Consider the following 19085-nt stretch of genomic DNA (forward strand, 5'->3'; position numbering starts at 1 on the left):
CAAGTTGCCTCGGTCATTTAGTTATACAGAGGGGCAGTCCTGGGGTACATTTCCTGCTTCCTGTCCATAGATCCAAGTTGCACTTGAATATGGACAGGTATTGACTTATGGCAGGCAGGGTCAGATGAACCATTTATTTCCCCTATTTTGTTGAGTGGCATGATTACTTGCATGATATTCATATACTGTATAAGCCCATAGCTCAAGATCGCAATCATCTTAGGTGGTATTTGCGGACTGTCCCGCAATCTGCCATGTAATAGACTGGGCCATTCACCATACCCTTCATCTCGGTATAAATGGTTCAAAAAAAAAAAAAAAAACTCTAGTAATTCATGCAGTAGTGAAAGCAGCAGTAGATAAAATTAATTTCGCTAAAGGAGTATCACTGTTGTGGTACTCAGATGACTACTAGAGGAACCATCACAAAGCATCAGTTAACAGAGCATCAAATGATAAGCAAGTAAAGAATGACAATGCTGAGGGAGGAATAAGTTACACAGAACTTTATGCTGGTAGTAAGGTTGTTGTTCTTCTTTCGGCTTTTCCCGGTTAGGGATTGCCACAGCAGAACTCCTGTCTGCTAATGATTGGCAGTAGATTTTTTACGGGTGCCGAGGTGCCAGCTCGACGCCCAACCTTCAACGAAGGCACGCCCATTCTACGCATGTCTTTCGAATGCCATTCTACTGCGGGGAAGACATGCAGACTCCACACAGAAGGCGCTCCAGCCGAGAATCGAACGGGAGAACCTCTTGCTGTGAGGCAACAATGTAAAATCAGCATATTGAGCAGTAGCATTTGTGGGGTAAGTTAAAGAGCAGGAGGAAGAGGAAAATGAATGCAAGCTCTGAAAAAGAACAAAAAAATAATATCCTTGAAGAAATGTAATGCTGAAGAAAAGCTTGTTTTATGAACAAAAATATTCCATGGTTAGCATGGAAGGAGAGACCTCTGGGCATATGGACACTGATTTTAGTTCTAGAAGAACATTTTTTAAATATACTGCCTTCCACCCTATAAGTAACAGTAGAAAATCTTCACTATTCTTTTTGTGACTTAGTTATACACAAAATAAAACATTATAGGATCATGTGGTTTGCAAGATATGCAAAGAAATTTGAGTTGCACTTAAGTTTACGTATAGGCTATAATTTTGTTGTGCTAATGGTACAAACAACTACAGCACAAGGCAGGCTTTTTCCTCTGTTCAAAGAGGATGTGCGTATGTATGTATTAGATTTTTATTAACCAAGTACCAACTGAGCTGAAATCTCCTTAGCAGAGTATTTCCAGAGAAAAAAGCTCCACAACAAAAACAGGGATGTTAATTTGAGTAGTCAATCAACTTTAGCAAGATAATTTGGGGATTAAAGGCAAGGGGGCAAAACTACAGAAAACCAAATAACAATGGCAGAACATGTAAGTGCCACCAAAATAACCACTGAGACTGGACTCTAGTGATGAGACATAGCAGAACCAGTCACTCAGTTTCCTAGATAGAAATACAGATTCCTAAAATGAGACTTCTTCTTCTTTTGGCTTTTCCCCGTTAGGGGTTACCACAGCAGATCACCTGTCCGCTCATGATTGGCAGTGGAGTTTTACAGTGTTGAGTTGCCAGCCCGGTGCCCAACCTTCCACAGAAGGCACACACATGCACGCACTCACATCTAGGGCCAATTTAGAGTGTCCAATCCACCTATAGCATGGCTTTGGGATGTGGGAGGAAACCGCAGCACCCGGAGGAAGCACGCGACCAGAGGGAGGGCATGCAGACTCCACACAGAAGGCACCCCAGCTGAAGATTGAACCGGAGAACCTCTTGCTGTTAGGTGGCAGTGCTAACCGCTGCACCACCGTGGATGCCCAAGATTCCTAAAATGAGACAATCACAGAAAACATTTCTAGGGATCCTGAAGAAAAGTTTGTCAATTGCAAACAGAACTTGTTATCTGGCAATAGTTTTATAACAATTTCCCTTCTCTCTGTTCACCAGGTTAGACCCAGTAGACATGATTTCTTGATTCAGTAGTGACCTAGGGACATTGGTCTAGTTAAATTATTTCTCAAATTCTTATAATATGCAAATGTGGCTTTTGGGCTCAACCCCACACATCTGCAGCATGTTGCTTGTTTATGGTAAGACTGCAGCAAATTATTTAGGCAGGGATTTGACTGATGCCTGGGACCAATTAAAAGAGCCATTGAGACAGATGACCCAAGACAAAATGAGGTCAGTTATTAGACAATCTATGCAGGATACGTCTTTCCAGAATTAGAGCTCTCCAACTGGATAATCAGGCTTTGTTTGAATTAGAAAAGGATGAATTGCAGACATTGCTAAGGAAACTTTAGAGTGAGGAAGATGAAAAACCATTACCCCATCAGGCAATACTGAGGGACATGTTTGATTCTGATACTCCCTAAACTTTGAGAGTGCTGGCAGGAAGAGTAAGGCAGAAAAAAGTAGAAAGAGTTATTCCCTGGGTGGTGTCGCCAGATTTTAAAAGAATTTATGAAATTCAATGGAAATTTGTACTCTAGTGAGTATGTAGTTCAGGTACATGAAAATGGCAGATAACATTTTTCAAAATCTGGATATACCCTGATTGGAAGATATGAAGGCTAGAAAACTGGTCACTGATATTATTCCTGATGCGGTCAGGTGAAAACTGGCTAAACAGGGAAATAACAAAACACCAGGGCCAGCTGGTCTGCCTATAGAACTGTGGAGAATGGGGGGGGGGGTGCAAGTTAATTTAGACTTGTATGAGTCTAATGAATGAGATCTTGAGGGCACAAAATGTACCACAGTCCTGGAAAGATGGAATAGTGTTGGCTATTCTTAAAGAAGGAAGGAAGAAACCCTAAATACCCAGACTCTTACAGATCAATTACAGCTCTAAACTATGATTATAAGTTTTTATAGGAATTTTTGCTACTAGGCTGACTGCAGTTGTTGGACAATTGATCAACCAAGATCAGTGCATGTTTGTTGAAGGGAGAAGAACAAGTGATAACATTTTGAGAGTTCTAATGATAACCCAAGATCCTCAGCATACAGGCACAGAGCAAGCTGTTCATAGGCAGGTACTAGGCTATCAGCCCAAGGGCCTACGTAAGCCTAGCCAACAAGGTTCCCTGGCTTATACCACCCAAGAAAGTTATTTTCCTGTGCCACTGTTGAGCAGAGACACAGAAGTGATCCCTGGGGTGTTGTTTCTGTTGATGGAGAAAAAGCCTTAATCTGGTTTGAATGGCCTTAATTATTTGAGGTATCACTGAAAAAGGAACTTCCTCATGATTTGCTTGAGTTGTTGGAGGAAAGTATAGATATATGAAAGCTAAGATTAAAGTTGTGGCAGCTTTGTCAGGACAGGTCCAGATTACTGCTGGCACAATGCAGGGCTTCACAACCTCCCTGCTCCTCTTTTCATTGTATCTTGAGCCTTTGGCCATTGCTGTTAGGCAGTCAGGACTTCAATGTTATATCATCCACAAAGAGGACGATTTTAAAATCTAATGGACAATATAATTTTAATCCTGGTGAGGCCCAGAAGCAACATTACCTTGTTTTTGATGTATTGAACATATGTAGGTCATTTTTGGGTTATAAGATTAACAGACTGAAGACAAAACTTTTAACAGTTTATATAGATCCATCACACTTGTTAGCAAGAGTTAATTCAGACACTTGGAGAAGGTAAGAGATAAAATGTTTAGGATTGTGACTGAAACTCTCGTATGACAGTTCTCACCAAAAATCCTTGATCAAGTGTTCAGGAAAATTCAGCAAAACCTACAGAGATGGAAATTGTTGGGTTTGCATTTATATCAAAGAGTTCAAGTGTACTACTCCATATATTGTATCTTGGGCAAGCATTTTGGATTCCACAACAACAGGGGAAAGTAGCCAAGGTGGTTGACTGAATGAGAGAGCTGGGAAAAGCTTGTCCTGTGTTAAATAAAATTAAGAATTCAATACACAGGAGGTTCAGATTCAAAAGTTTACTAGTGTACACCAGGAGGCAAAAAACCATACAAGTATAGAATTTTGTCTGACATGAAACAGGAAGCACACAATTTTATAAAGGTTTAACATTCAAGCTATGCCCACCTTACTGACGTGATATGTCACAGGGCATCTACATCACTTTAGCTTACAAGCCTCTATTCTTTTAATCTGCTGATGCAGTATATTTTAAAAACTTTTCCTCTAGATACAATACAGCCTTGCTATCCAGCTGGTCAGTCATAATGTCTTTCTGTAAAGTTACTTGTTCAAGGTTTCATATCAGGTCGAATACAATAGCAGCTTCAGTCTTTTAATGTATGTCTTTGTTCTCTGTTATACTTTCTCACACAGCTGTGTGCTATCTAAGTAACACATATATCAAGGCCAGATCATCCCAACAGGAAAGAGCAGAAGATATTATTTCACACATTTAATTTCCTGACCCAGCAGATAATCACTTATGAAAAGCATAAACATTAAAACTTGCTAAGCTAGCATTCTGCCAGGGTCAGAGATCAGCTTTTGCTTCAAGCCACACTGCAGTTTCAAAACTACTTCACATTTAGACATGAATTAATTTTACTACTATACGATTAATAGAATAAAATGCATTATATACTACTTTGCTTTTAAGCTAGCATTTCTCATGTATTCAAATACACATTTTTCTAACATCCTGCCAAAGACCCAGCGAAATTTGGGAGTTCCTGATATTCCAAAATACCTTACAGCAATACACCTGGGATTATATGCTAGGTGTTGGGCAGATGGATATCAAGCAGTTAGCAAAGAGATGATTTGGGACAAAATATCCTGGGCTGCAAAGGAAGGCCGTATAGGAACTATTCTGGGGTCAACAGCACCTAAGTTGGATAAGCTGATCCCAGCAGCATTAAGTGTCCCTCTGAGTAAACTTTCTTAACTAAGGACATGAGGAGTTGGAGAGAAGAAATACTCCCTGTAGAGGCAACCAAGGTGAGATAATGGCTGTAATTAAAAGAAGGTAATAAAACTCTAAACTGGAAAGATGTAGCAGGGCTATTTGATATACTGGAGTGAGTTAGTATAGATGTTGAAGCCTTAAATGAAATAGTTGTTCAACTGAATGTCTGGAAAACTCCTAAAGAACTTTGGCCACATTTGGTAAAATGGATTACTTTTGTAAGAGATACACAGATGGTGGAAAGGCACTTGATCTCTGAGGCATATAAAATCCTTCATTTAAGATGATAAAAAAATGATAAAGTTGAGAATAAGCTGGGAAAGATATTTTTTTTTCAATAATTTTTATGTATTCTTTTCATTGATATAAAATAGCAAACATAATAGAACAGGAAGTGGGAAACCTCTTCACAGTAAGCAGTTGTTATACATTACTGGTAGTACAAAAAGAAATAAAACAATCAACCAATACTATTTAATTTGACTGTAAGTGAAGACCAATGGATTGAAATTTGTAGTTTGATAGGAAAGGTCATAAAATCTAGAATTTTCCACTTGGAAGTATTTGCACAAATATTTTTAAACACCAGTTAGATTAGGGAAGTTTTCCCAGAGATGGATAAGTCTTGTTGGATATATAATAGCAGCAGTCTGCATTTAAAGTGGACCTGTGTGTTGAGAGACAGCCTTACAAGACTATCTGAAAATATATAGAGCTGAGTATATTTTTCTATATTATTCTGTATTATAGAGCTAAATTGTTGCTTAGATATCTGTTGTCTTAGTGTTCTGCAAATATACAGAGATCAGTATATATTTTTTTGGTTTTATAATTTGCACTCTGATTCCTCACATCTCTGTTGAAACCCCCCCCCCCCCTGTTCTTGGTTGTAGTTTAAATTTGGTGGCTTTTGCAGTGCCCACCCCACTGTAGATTTGATCTAGGACACTGCCCCAGTCCCATCTCTTTACCGCATTCTACCTAATAAACCATTTCTGCACTTGCTTTTAGTCCTTTTTAATTTAATTACATTTTTTCAAACTGTGTGTGGACTAATATTGCTACATACTAAAGTGTGCCAGCTTGCACTGCATGTGAATTGTTTTTACTACTGTTTTTGCTACTTTTCTGAAAAAAAAAATTGTAAGCCTGTTTCCTACCTTTCCTGTAATTAGTGTTCCAGATACAGATTTGCTGTATCCAGGACTATTTGTAAGCTTCTGAGCCCCAAGCCTTTCTGTGTTGGAGGGAAGCCTTCTAGCTTATCAGTGGGAGTGGTAAGCACTAGGTAACCTGTCTACCACATAAGGAGTGGTTCTGGTCCAGAATTTGTAGTTATTGGCCATTTGGGCGGTCTTCCATCTCTCTCAACTTTCTGATTTAAAGGCCTGCATTTGCACTTGTTTCTGTCATGTAACTCCTGGGCCCATCTCATTTGCTCACTCAAAAAAAAAAAAAAAAAAAAATTATCTGCTTTTACTGTATTTGTGTTTCTTCCTACTTTATTTTGCTTTTGCGTCATCTTAAAAGTACTCAATTGTATTTATTACTACTTGGTGTAACTCATTCTAAGCCTTTTAATTTAAGCACTTGGGCTTCGGACCAGTTGCTTTACATTAGGAAGGTTTGTGGTCTGCACTGTAGTGGCAGGACAGGTAGCTTACATCCTTCTAAGTTGGGAACTGCTGATTGAGGGCTCAGTGTCTGTTATTCTAAAAGTGTATTAATTCTGTTTTAAGCACTTGGGCTTCAGGCCAGTTATTTTACATTAAAAGGGTTTGTGGTCTGCACTCTTGTGGGAGGAGAGGCTGGACTCTGCCCTTCTAGCTGGGAATTTCTGGTTAAAGGCTTATAGTGCCTGCATATTTAAACTGCTTCTTACTGAAATTGGTACACCTTGTTTGCTGTAGCATAGACTAGATCCAGGCCTGCTGAATCTAGCTTTGTTTGTATAACTTGAGCACTAATTCAGGCATTCTTTAAAGTATTCAGTTGTATCTATTACTGCTTGGTAGTAACTTGATTAAAGTGTAGCTATCATTCTAAGTCTTTTGGATTAAGCACTTGGGCTTCAGACCAGTTGTTTTACATTAGGAAGATTTGTGGCCTGCACTGTGGTGGCAGGACAGGTAGCTTACATCCTTCTAAGTTGGGGACTGCTGATTGAGGGCTCAGTGTCTGTTATTCTAAAAGTGTATTAATTCTGGTTTAAGCACTTGGGCTTCAGGCCAGTTGTTTTACATTAAGAAGGTTTGTGGTATGCACTGTAGTGGCAGAACAGGTAGCTTACATCCTTCTAAGTTGGGAACTGCTGATTGAGGGCTCAGTGTCTGTTATTCTAAAAGTGTATTAATTCTGGTTTAAGCACTTGGGCTACAGGCCAGTTATTTTACATTAAAAGGGTTCGTAGGTCTGCACTCTTGTGGGAGGAGAGGCTGGACTCTGCCCTTCTAGCTGGGAATTTCTGGTTAAAGGCTTATAGTGCCTGCATATTTAAACTGCTTCTTACTGAAATTGGTACACCTTGTTTGCTGTAGCATAGACTAGATCCAGGCCTGCTGAATCTAGCTTTGTTTGTATAACTTGAGCACTAATTCAGGCATTCTTTAAAGTATTCAGTTGTATCTATTACTGCTTGGTAGTAACTTGATTAAAGTGTAGCTATCATTCTAAGTCTTTTGGATTAAGCACTTGGGCTTCAGACCAGTTGTTTTACATTAGGAAGGTTTGTGGCCTGCACTGTGGTGGCAGGACAGGTAGCTTACATCCTTCTAAGTTGGGGACTGCTGATTGAGGGCTCAGTGTCTGTTATTCTAAAAGTGTATTAATTCTGGTTTAAGCACTTGGGCTTCAGGCCAGTTGTTTTACATTAAGAAGGTTTGTGGTATGCACTGTAGTGGCAGAACAGGTAGCTTACATCCTTCTAAGTTGGGAACTGCTGATTGAGGGCTCAGTGTCTGTTATTCTAAAAGTGTATTAATTCTGGTTTAAGCACTTGGGCTACAGGCCAGTTATTTTACATTAAAAGGGTTCGTGGTCTGCACTCTTGTGGGAGGAGAGGCTGGACTCTGCCCTTCTGAGCTGGGAATTTCTGGTTAAAGGCTTATAGTGCCTGCATATTTGAACTGTTTCTTACTGAAATTGGTACACCTTGTTTGCTGTAGCATAGACTAGATCCAGGCCTGCTGAATCTAGCTTTATTTGTATGCTTGTTGTTTGTTTGCTTGTTATTTCCCTGAAACGCTAATTCCACTTAAAACGCGGCTTTTCAGTGCTTCTGTGGATCCTTAGTGATATCTGCATTGCTTACTGTACTTATTTCCTTGTTTCACTTGAAAGAAAGTTACTGTTTGTCGTTTTTGCATTTAAGTTACCTGTAACACATTGCATTTAAGTTACCTGGCACTTGCTCACTAAAGCAATTATATAAGTCAGCACTAAAATATTAAAAGCACTACACCCTCACAAACCCCTTGAGTACTCGTGAGCTCCTCATTGGCCCTTTTTTTTCAATTATAAAGGAATTCCCAATACTATTCTAGCATGTCCAAAGGTCAGTTGTCAATCTCTTCTCCGGTCCAGCTGGTGAATCTGGAAATCTGCACACAGACAACCCTCTCTTCCTCCCAACAAATTCCAACACATGTGAGAGATGCAACCATATAGGCATACTGGAGGCTAAGCTCTCTCAACTCAGTACTGGCGAAACCAGTCAGGAGGAGAAGGAAACCACACTCACTACAATTCCAGTCTCACATAGACCTACCATGACAGCAAACCAAACACATAAACACACAAAAACATACTCGGAGGCTCTAAATAAAAATCTGCCTAAGCAGCAGAGACCTCAAAGCAGACACCAAGCAACACTACCCCAAAACAAAACATGTGCAACACACCAGCTACAAAAGCCAGTGTGCCGAACAGTCACAGCCCTTAAGGCTAAACAACACACCTGATGCACTTGTAATAGGTGACTCTATCGTCAGGCACACTGACGTCCCGCTCACCAGGCTGAACAAGGAGAAGGTCACGGTGAGTTGCCTGTCAGGCACTAGGATCCACCACATAACACAAGCACTCAGGTCACTCCAAGGCAAGTACAAATATGACTCAGTCATTGTCCATGCTGGTGTGAATGACCTGAGACGTACCTCCCTGGACTACATGAAAAGAGACATAGAGGAGCTCTCTGAGCATGTAGCCAAGGCCAGTATGACCCTGACCTTGAGTAGCATCTTACCCTCACCAAGAATGATGCCACAATATGAAGACAAGATGATCAATTTCAACAACTGGCTTAAGTATTGGTGTCATTCAAAGGGGATCCAATGCCTGTCAGCCTGGGATGACATGCTCGACAAGCCATGATGCTTCGCTAGGGATGGCTTACACCTGTCACCCCTGGGCTTTCGGATATTGGCAAAGGCTCTTGCTACCCCCATAGTGCCTTTTTTAGGCAAGGCTCAAAAGACAAACCCACCTCCATAGGTATCACAAGGGATAAGAAACTAAGAGTAATGCTACTCAACGCCAGAAGTCTAAACCTCAAGATGCACACACTCAAAACTCTCCTTAGCATGGAGAACATTGATATCTGTACAGTAACAGAAACCTGGTTCAAGGCTCCCGAGAGCACCCCAGCACTACCAGGTTATACCTTATACCATGCTTTTTGGCCCCAAACCTTGGACCGAACCACAAAAGGAGGGGGAGTATCAATATTCGTCAAAGATACCCACACCTCCAGGTTGGTGGCACAGCACGAAGCATCAGAGACTATCCATGTGCCTTCCAGTTTATAGCTTGCTACAGACCACCCTCCCAAACCCAGGAACCCCACTCGGCCTTCCTGAGAACACTGGAAAATATGAAGGTCTCTCCAAACACCATTATATTGGGCGACTTCAACTACCCAAACATAGACTGGGAGCATTACTCTAGCTCCAACACCCTAGCCCAAAGGTTCCTAGAATTTATAAACTCAAATGCTATGGAACAACTTGTTACCACTCCCACAAGAGGGGAAAACATACTGGACCTGATCATCACCAACATGGGGACTCTATGCTCCAGACCAGAAGTGTATCCCTCACTGGTAAGATCAGACCATAAACTAATCTCACTGGATATTCACATCCCGACTCCACCCCCTGCCCAGAAAACCACAGTGAAAAACTTCTCTAAAGCAAATTTCACACTCCTCAAAACCGAGGTGGAAAATACGGCCCAGACCGCAGAATCCTTTATAAATGCATTCTATGAACACCTTCTGGAATGCATGGATCATGCAATCCCAAATAAAACCAAGACCCAATCCTCCAAAGGCAGACGTCCTGTCTGGTGGACCCCAGCCATAAACTAACTATACAATAGAAGGAGGAAGCTACTACATGATAGAGCAAAATCCCAAAAAGGGAAGGCATCTCTGATCAGTATTAGCAAAAACCTATGGGCACTCATAAAATCGTCTAAGGCCAGCTTCAAGAGAAAAATTGCACAGGACACTAAGGATAATCACAAGGCTTTCTTTAGTTATGTTAGGAACCTGGGTGGGAATTCCCAGATATGCTCAGAATTAGTCCAAAATGACAAAAATACACCGAACCCACAGACATTGCCAACATCCTAGCTGACAGGTTCAGCAAACTTCTCCCCTCCCCACCAAAAGGGCAAATATCTATCCCAGCAGAGTGCTGCCCCTGACATCTCAGATGCTCAGGTAAGAGCTGCCCTCTCCAAAGCAAAAACACAGCATCAATGGGACCAGACGGTGTCCCGGCTGCCCTACATGAACTCCAAGAAAAGCTAAACCCAAACATAAAACTACTGTTCAATCTCAGCCTTACTACAGGATATGTACCCAAAGAGTGGTGTACAGCAACAGTGGTCCCTCTCCACAAAGGTGGTGCCTCAACAGATCCTGGAAACTATCGCCCCATAAGCCTGACTAGCTTGGTCTGCAAAGCTATGGAAAGGATCATCATGGACCTCATAAATAAAGATATTGGGGACCTACAGACACTGGATCCTACCCAGTTCGGCTTTGTTAAGGGCAGATCCTGCCTCTTAAACCTGGTTGATTTCTTTGAAACAGTCACCAAGGCCATTGACGAGGGGAAGGTGGTCCACACAGCCTACCTGGACCTCACAAAAGCCTTCGATACAGTACCCTACTCGGGCATTATAGATAAGCTCACCAGCTTAAATATAAACCCCTGTGTCACTAGATAGGTTGCAAACTGGCTCAAGGACAGAACCCACATGGTTAGAATTGCTGGAGCCATGTCAGACTCCAAACCAGTTACAAGTGGCATCCCACAAGGCTCAGTCCTGGGACCTCTCTTGTTCGGTATATATTTATCAGAGGTACAGGCCAACACGGAAGGACTGTGGCTGACCAAGTTCGCAGATGACTGCAAACTGGGCGCCATAATCGACTCTCCAGCCGACACAAGCATCCTCCAAAAGAGCCTCATAGAAACAGAAAACTGGTGCCAGAGCCATGGCCTCAAGCTAAACGCTAAAAAGTGTATAGTCATCCCCTTTGGCAAAAACAAAGTGCCCACAAATTACCACATAGGTGGTAATCCATTAAGTACAGAAGAAGTAATTAGGGACCTGGGGACCCAAGTTGATAGCAATCTCTCATTTGACAACCACGTGGCCAAAGTGGTTAGAAAAACATTTTATATAGCCCACCTAATCATGAAGGGATTCACATCTAGATCAGGTCATCGTGCCTCTTTACTCATCCCTCATCAGGCCCATAATTGAGTACAATGCCCCTTTGGGATGTACCTTACCAGACACCTGCAGCAACTGGAAAGACCCCAAAAGTACCTCACCAAGAGGATCAAAGGGCTCAAACAGATGCCATATGCTGCCCGGTTAAAGAAACTCCAGCTCTACTCAGTGGCATACCGTCTGCTCAGAGGCGATCTGTGCCTGACGTATAAAGCCATGTCCAACCCGGAATTAATGGACATGCTGCACCTCAGAAAATCCAAATCCCATCGAGCTACACGCTCGAGAGACTTGAACCTCAGCACTGAAATAAATAGGACATGCTGGAGGGACAGATTCAAAACCCAGAGGCTCCCTTCACTCTGGAATAAAATCCCAGTCCAGGTTAGGCAGAGTCTCTCATTGACTCTCTTCAAGAGGAATCTTGATGAGTGGATGGGAGATCGTAGGTTTACCCCGGGTATCACTTCTGTGCTACTGTCAGACAGAGACACAGTATACTAACCTCGAAAAAGGGCATAGCAAAATGAATTTAAAATGGGTGGCGAAAGCCAAACACACTCTGGCTAGGCTTATAAATGCCCTAGGGCAGATAGCCTAGTATGAACCTATGAACCTATGAACCTATAAGGTAGAACAATTGGCAGACTGGGGATGTTTTTGGAGATGTGAACACTTAACTCAGTTTAAGGAAGATCTTGCTACTCTAATAGAGAAGGTCACTCCAGGCCAAATACATTTAACTGAAAATTTGCTTTGATTCCAGGACTGGGATTAGAGACTCCTTGGAAACCAACCATTAGAAGTAATGTGGATTGTTTGTTTAGAAGGGAAACAACATAATGCAAAAATGGAAATCAAATGAAAGACCAAATATTAATGAGCTGGTAATTGTGACTGATTAAGTGATACAGATTGAGGAGAAAAGGTGGAGAAGCTGAGAACATATTTTAGATAGGTGGAACTCAAGGAAACATTACAATGAAAAGTGAATTATTTCATAGAGAGTTTAAGGAAATATTTTTCCTAGTGCTGTAATGAATATAAATATGTAGGGAATAGATTTGTTTATTGTTTTACTTTGCTTTTTGTTTTTGGTTTTAAAACTTTTTGTCTCATGTTAATTATTTATATTTGAAAACGTTTACATCTTGGAAATGTTTGTAGAAGGATGATAACATCTTTACTGTCATTTGAGTAAGAATATTGAGTAAGAAGTTAAATATAGATTCTACATATATCAAAAAGATTGGATTAAGTGGCATTTAAACAGATACTCTCAGCCATAGTGAAAGTAATATGGTTTAATACGTGTATGCATATACTTTTTGGAACACACTGTTAAAATAAGTAATAAACAGATTTATCACAAATATGATATGGGCAAGATTTAACTGTTACAGAGGGCAATGAGTTTAACCACTCTACAAAAGCCAAGATATTATTAGGTACCATACCTCTCAGCATCTGAGCACAATAAATCTGGACAAAGACAAAAATAATGGGGGGGACAAAGGCCCAAAAATAGGGACAAATTTTAAATGTTGCTCTTATAAACTTAGAAAGTTGTGCGCATAAAAGATCTTGTGTTAGTATACATTTTCTGAAGGATGTGAAGTCTGAAACTCAAATGTCTGTCATTATATGATGTCAGTCCTCAATGATTTGAGAGAAAACCACAAATTTTATGAGGAACAGACCAAAGATATGAGCAAAAATCTGGGGATTCTGCAAAAATCTGGATAGCTGGGAGGTATGTTGAGTACACAGTTGAAAAGCAACCTCTCTGATAAATTGTAGACTCCATTTTCTTATGGTTTTCTCTCTCTCTCTCTCTCTCTCTGTATGTATGCTGTTAGCTGCTGCTTTGCACTGTATTTTACTACTGCATTTGTTGCACTTTGACTGTATTTCACACCAACTGCTGCTTTTACTAAATTTAAGACAAGATCTGTTTCTGCTGTTTTATTCTGTTGATGTTATTAATTCAAGAAAAGCTGCGCTGCTTTTTATACTGTTGCTTATTTAATTAAAAAAAATCCTGCTTTTTTCTGTTTTTCCATTGCACTTCTGTTGGCCGTAATGTAGATTGAATTCAGACCAGATGAATTCAGTTCTGTTTGTAGACTGAGCACTAAAAATCAGGACATCTGTTTTTGGAGAAGCCCCCCCCCCCCTGTACCCTCATGGCAGGAGCGTACGGTAGGACTATCTAATTGATAATTACTGATTTGGGGCTCAGTTTGAGCTTTTACATTGGTTTCTTTGTGTTACCTGCTTTGCTCTTGCTTGTGCATAGTGCACCTTGCTCATCACAGCACAAAGGGGCTAACTCTTGGCAGTTACAGACACAAAAGTGCCAATAGAAGTATTTTCCCTTAGAAGTGAGGTGCTGTCTAGTAGATGTTCTTGAATAGCTCACAGCTGTTCAGTGAACCACCCAGCAGAGATTTTACCTCTTACCTATCAACATCAGACCCTTTAGATACCCCCTTTTATAGACCTCCTACTGCACAACTCATAGGTTAGTCACCCTAAACTAGCTCCCTGTCTGATACCCCCATTTTATTCTCATTATCTGCTGAGATACCAGGTTCAAACCTTTCATTATAGACTGTCAGTGTCCTTCTGTTTCTCCTGTCAGCCTGGTTGACATGGGTTTTTTGAGGCAGTGTAACATCTGCCTCATGTACACTGACAACCCCTTACTCCTAAATTACTCAAGTACAATTGGAAAGAGATGCGCCTACACTAAGAATCTGGAATCACTGCTTTCTCGCACCCAGAACAGCAACACTAAACAGGTTGTCAGCTCGCACACCATGACTCCTATTTCTAATATGCACTCAACACATAAACCTTCATATGCAGAGATACTCTCCAAAAACCTACCTAAACACCAGAGACCTCCAAAACATAAACATGCCATACCTAACACAACACCCAAGCACTCAATACATGTAAAAACACTAACACCTGTGTATCACCAAATACGACTCTATAGTGAGACATATAGAAGCCTTACTTACCATCTTGAACAAGGAGAATGTTACAGTCAGCTGTCTCTCTGGTGCAAGGATTCACCAGATCACACATGCACTCAAGTCTGTCAATAAACAAGTACCTTTATGAAGTCATAGTTCATGTTGGTGTTATTGACTTTTGACATACCTCTGTGGACTCTATGTAGAGAGACATGATTGAGCTCTTTGAATATGTGTCCCAGGTGGGTATATCCCTAGCTTTGAGCAGCATTTTACCCTCATCTAGGATGATACCACAATATAACAAAAAAAGATTAACTTCAATAATTAGCTTAGTTTCTGGTGTCATTCTAAGGGGATCCAGTTCTTGTCAGCCTGGGATGACATGGTGGATGAACCACACTGCTTTGTCAGAGTTGGTCTTTGCCTGGCACCTCTAGGCTTTCGGTTACTGGCCTCCCCAATAATGCCTTTTTTAGGCAAGGTCACAAGAACAAAATTCCCAGTGTGAAAATATCAAACACAAGGAAACTAAGGGTCATGCTGCTAAGCACTATGAGTTTAAATCAGACACTGCACTGTCTGGAAGTACTCCTCTCCCTGGAAAATGTTGATGACTATGCAGTCACAGAAACCTTGCTCAAGTACAAGAAAGTACCCTGGCCTTGCAAGGCTACAATGCTTTCCACACTTTCAGACCACAAATTGAAGGTGTGAGAACTAAAGGAGATGGAGTATCTATCTTCATTAATGGCAATAACACATCTAGACTGGTTAGACAATAAAACTCTATGGAGCTACTCCAAGTCCAAATTACCGTGGGTGAGACCCCCCCCCCATCAGGTCATCATCAGTTACAGGTCCCCTTCCATGAACCAAGATCTGCACACAGCTTATTTAGACCTACTTGGGACAATTAAGGTACAACCTAACACCCTAGTCATGGGTGACTTCAACTATCCTTCCATTAATTGGGAAACTTATATGAGCCCAAACTCACTTGCACAAAAGTTCCTGGACTTTGTTAACTGAAATTCCCTGGAACAAATAGTGCACCACCCCACAAGGGGCTCCAATATTCTAGACTTGGTCCTCACCAATATGAGTGATCTATGTAAAGCCACAAGTTTAGGTGCCACACTGGTTAAATCCGACCATAAATCAGTCATTTTTGAAGTAGGAATAGCAAAAGAACTCCCCAAAGGAGAAGTCAGGCTAAAAAACTTCACTAAATCTAACTATAACCTCCTAAGGGAAGGTAAAAATGACTTCAATGCTTCAGTTTCCAAAGATGGCATTGACGGCTATACTAAGATATACACTGATGCTCCGTATAAACATCTATACAAGTGTATAGACACAGCCGTGCTGGATAGGATTAAACCAAGATCCTCAAGGAAAAAAAAACAAACCATCCTGGTGGATGTCTAGCATTAATAAATTATACAATAAGCAAAAGAAGCTGCTGTCTAAAAATAAAAAAGTGAGACCCCAGAACTGGAAGAGCACCCTCCTCAGCCTAAACAAGCAAATAAGACAACTCCTAAAATCTTCAAAGAGCAACTATGAGAAAAGATTTAGCAGCCATAGCCAAGGATAACCATAAGGCTTTCTTCAGCTACGTCCGCAACCTAAGAGGTAGGACTCAGATGTGTGCTGTACTAATTGTGGATGGCATCACACACACTGACTCTGTGGAAACTGTAAACCTGAAAGCAGCAGGTTTGGTGAACATTTCACCCCCCATCTCCCCCGAGCATATCACACTCCATGTCTTCATCATCTCCTCCTCCCTGTATCTCCAAAAAGCAAGTCATCAATGCTCTCTCCAGGGCTAAGAACACAGCCTCCATGGGACCAGATGGCATTCCAGGCTGCATTCTTAATGTTCTAAAACAAGAGCTAGCTACTCCATTAGGCACTCTGTTCAGCCACAGCCTGATTATTGGCTTTGTCCCCACTGAATGGAAAATAGTGACTGTTATCCCCCTCCTCAAGGGTGGTTCGGCAACAGACACCAGTAACTATAGACCTATAAGTTCAACTCACCTCATCTGTAAGGCAATGGAACAAATCATGATAGACCTCATAAATAAGGATATAGGTGACCTCCAAACCCTCGATCTGTCCCAGTATGGTTTTGTCAAGGGGAAATCATGCTTGCTAAACTTGATGACTTCTTCGAGAATGTGAACAGAGCCATAGACGAGGTCAAAGCCATTCACAAAGCCTATCTTTAATTGGTCAAGGCCTTCAATACTATCCCACATTCCAGCATCATTGACAAAATAACCCAGTTGAATAGCAACCCTTATGTTGTCAGGTGGGTTGCAGACTGACTCACAGATTGACAACACTTAGTCAAAGTGGGAAACTTTACCTCTAGTAGCAGACCTGTCCTCATTGGGGTCACACAAGGGTCAGTGCTGGGCCCCCTCTTGTTTGGCATATACTTCTCAGAAGTCCAGGCCAAAATGGCGGGGCTGTGGCTAACCAGGTTTGCAGATGACTGCAAATTAGGTGCTATCATTGAATCCCCTAGTGATGTCAGTGTACTGCAAAAGGGGCTTACACAGACCAATGACTGGTGCCAAAGCCATAAAAATTATTCCCTTCGGTAAAACTGTCCCTGCTGATGGCAAAATAAGCAATAATACCCTAAGTACCAATTCAGTAGTGAAAGACCTGGGAACACAAGTTGACTGTAACTTCAACTTTAACCACCATGTGTCTACTGTGGTGAGGAAGGCATTCTATGTCACTCACCTGATTAGCAAAGGCATTGCCTCAAGAGCAAAAGAAGTTATAACTCCACTGCACTTGTCCTCATCAGACCTATTATTGAATATAATGCTCCATTTGGTATGTACCGTATCAGACACCTGCAGCAAGTTGAAAGACCTCAGAGATTTCTAATTAATAAAATTTAGGGTCACCAGCACGTGTCTTATACGAACAGTGTGAAGTCACTGTCACTGTACTCAGTAGTGTATAGACTACTTAGAGGTGACTTATGTCTGGTTTACAGAGCTATCTCTGACCTAAATCTAATGGAAATGGTGCACATCCATAAGTCATATGGGACTACAGTATCCTGTTCCAGGGATTTCAATCTAGCCTGCAACATAAGCAAGATCTGATGGAGAGACAGATACATCTCTCAGAGGCTGCCACTCCTCTGGAATAGGCTTCCAATCCATATCAACCAAAGCACCTCCATGACCCTGTTTTAAGCGCAACCTGGATGACTGGATGGAATATCGTAAATTTCTGCTGGGGATTGCCCCGGCTTCTCTCCTGGACATGAGTAGTCCTTGCTAGATAAACCTTAGGCATAGATGATCTCTCTCATCTAATATTATATTGGAATTTAATGGCTAGACCTGTAAAGACCCTCGGGTCAATAGCCTATTAACATCCTATGAACTTATAAACATACATACATACACACATATATATATATATATATATATATATATATATATATATATATATGTATATATATATATATATATATATATATATATACACACACACATATATACACACACACACACACACACACACACACACACACACACACACACACACACACACATATATATATATATATATATATATATATATATATATATATATATATATATATATCCTTATATACACAGCATTTGCTTGTGCAGTGGCTGTTTAAGCATCAGAACATTTTCCATCAACACAAAGTCCAGTGTTGGTAAAGGGAAATGTAACTATTACACAGAGCAGGGTGCCTTATAGAGCCTCTTACTTGTATTCATAAGCCATAGTGGGGGATGGGCTGTAGTGCCTTCTGAATGCTCCATTGCAAACCTAGCCATTATAGCACCTTTCATTAATCTTACTGAATCATTGTGAGTCAGCACAAAAGGCTGAAAACTTTCCAGACTGATGAGTGTGCTGCATATGCATACCAGTCTGGATATTTCTGTTGTCAGTTATGGATGCAGCTGACATGAACCTCAAACCACATGAGTTTAGATAGCTGAAATACTTCTGGGAACAGTCAGCAAAGAAAGTGTCAACATATACTGCTGTGACAAATAATGTTAGTATTCTTATCACAAGACTGAGATCCTACAAAGGATCAGCTGGACATGGAAGGAGCATGGTAGGCAGACCTCTCACCTGTCCCAGTTTTGGAGGAATGTTCCTATTTTTGGTCTAGATTTATCCCGGGTGTAGCTAGGTATACTTAGTGACCTCAGATGAGTACATTTTTTTCTGAGCATCTCTTGGAAACTTCAACACTCAAAAAGCAAAGAAAGTTTAAAACTGTGCAAATGAATATTTAGAGGACAAAAGTATACAAAGAATGTTTGTGTGAAAGGAATACAGCTGCATAAACTGCTTTTTATTG

The 19085-nt window shown here is 40.9% G+C and overlaps 1 protein-coding gene across 2 annotated transcripts in view; it reads left to right on the forward strand.

The window, feature by feature from the left end:
• RBM20 (RNA binding motif protein 20) overlaps positions 1-19085 on the forward strand; it is a 1470922-nt gene that overhangs the window by 195957 nt on the left and 1255880 nt on the right. The gene's annotated exons all lie outside the window — the stretch shown is intronic.

The sequence above is a fragment of the Protopterus annectens genome, chromosome 14.part0 (assembly GCF_019279795.1).
Source record: "Protopterus annectens isolate FY-2018-M chromosome 14.part0, PAN1.0, whole genome shotgun sequence".
NCBI lineage: Eukaryota > Metazoa > Chordata > Ceratodontiformes > Protopteridae > Protopterus > Protopterus annectens.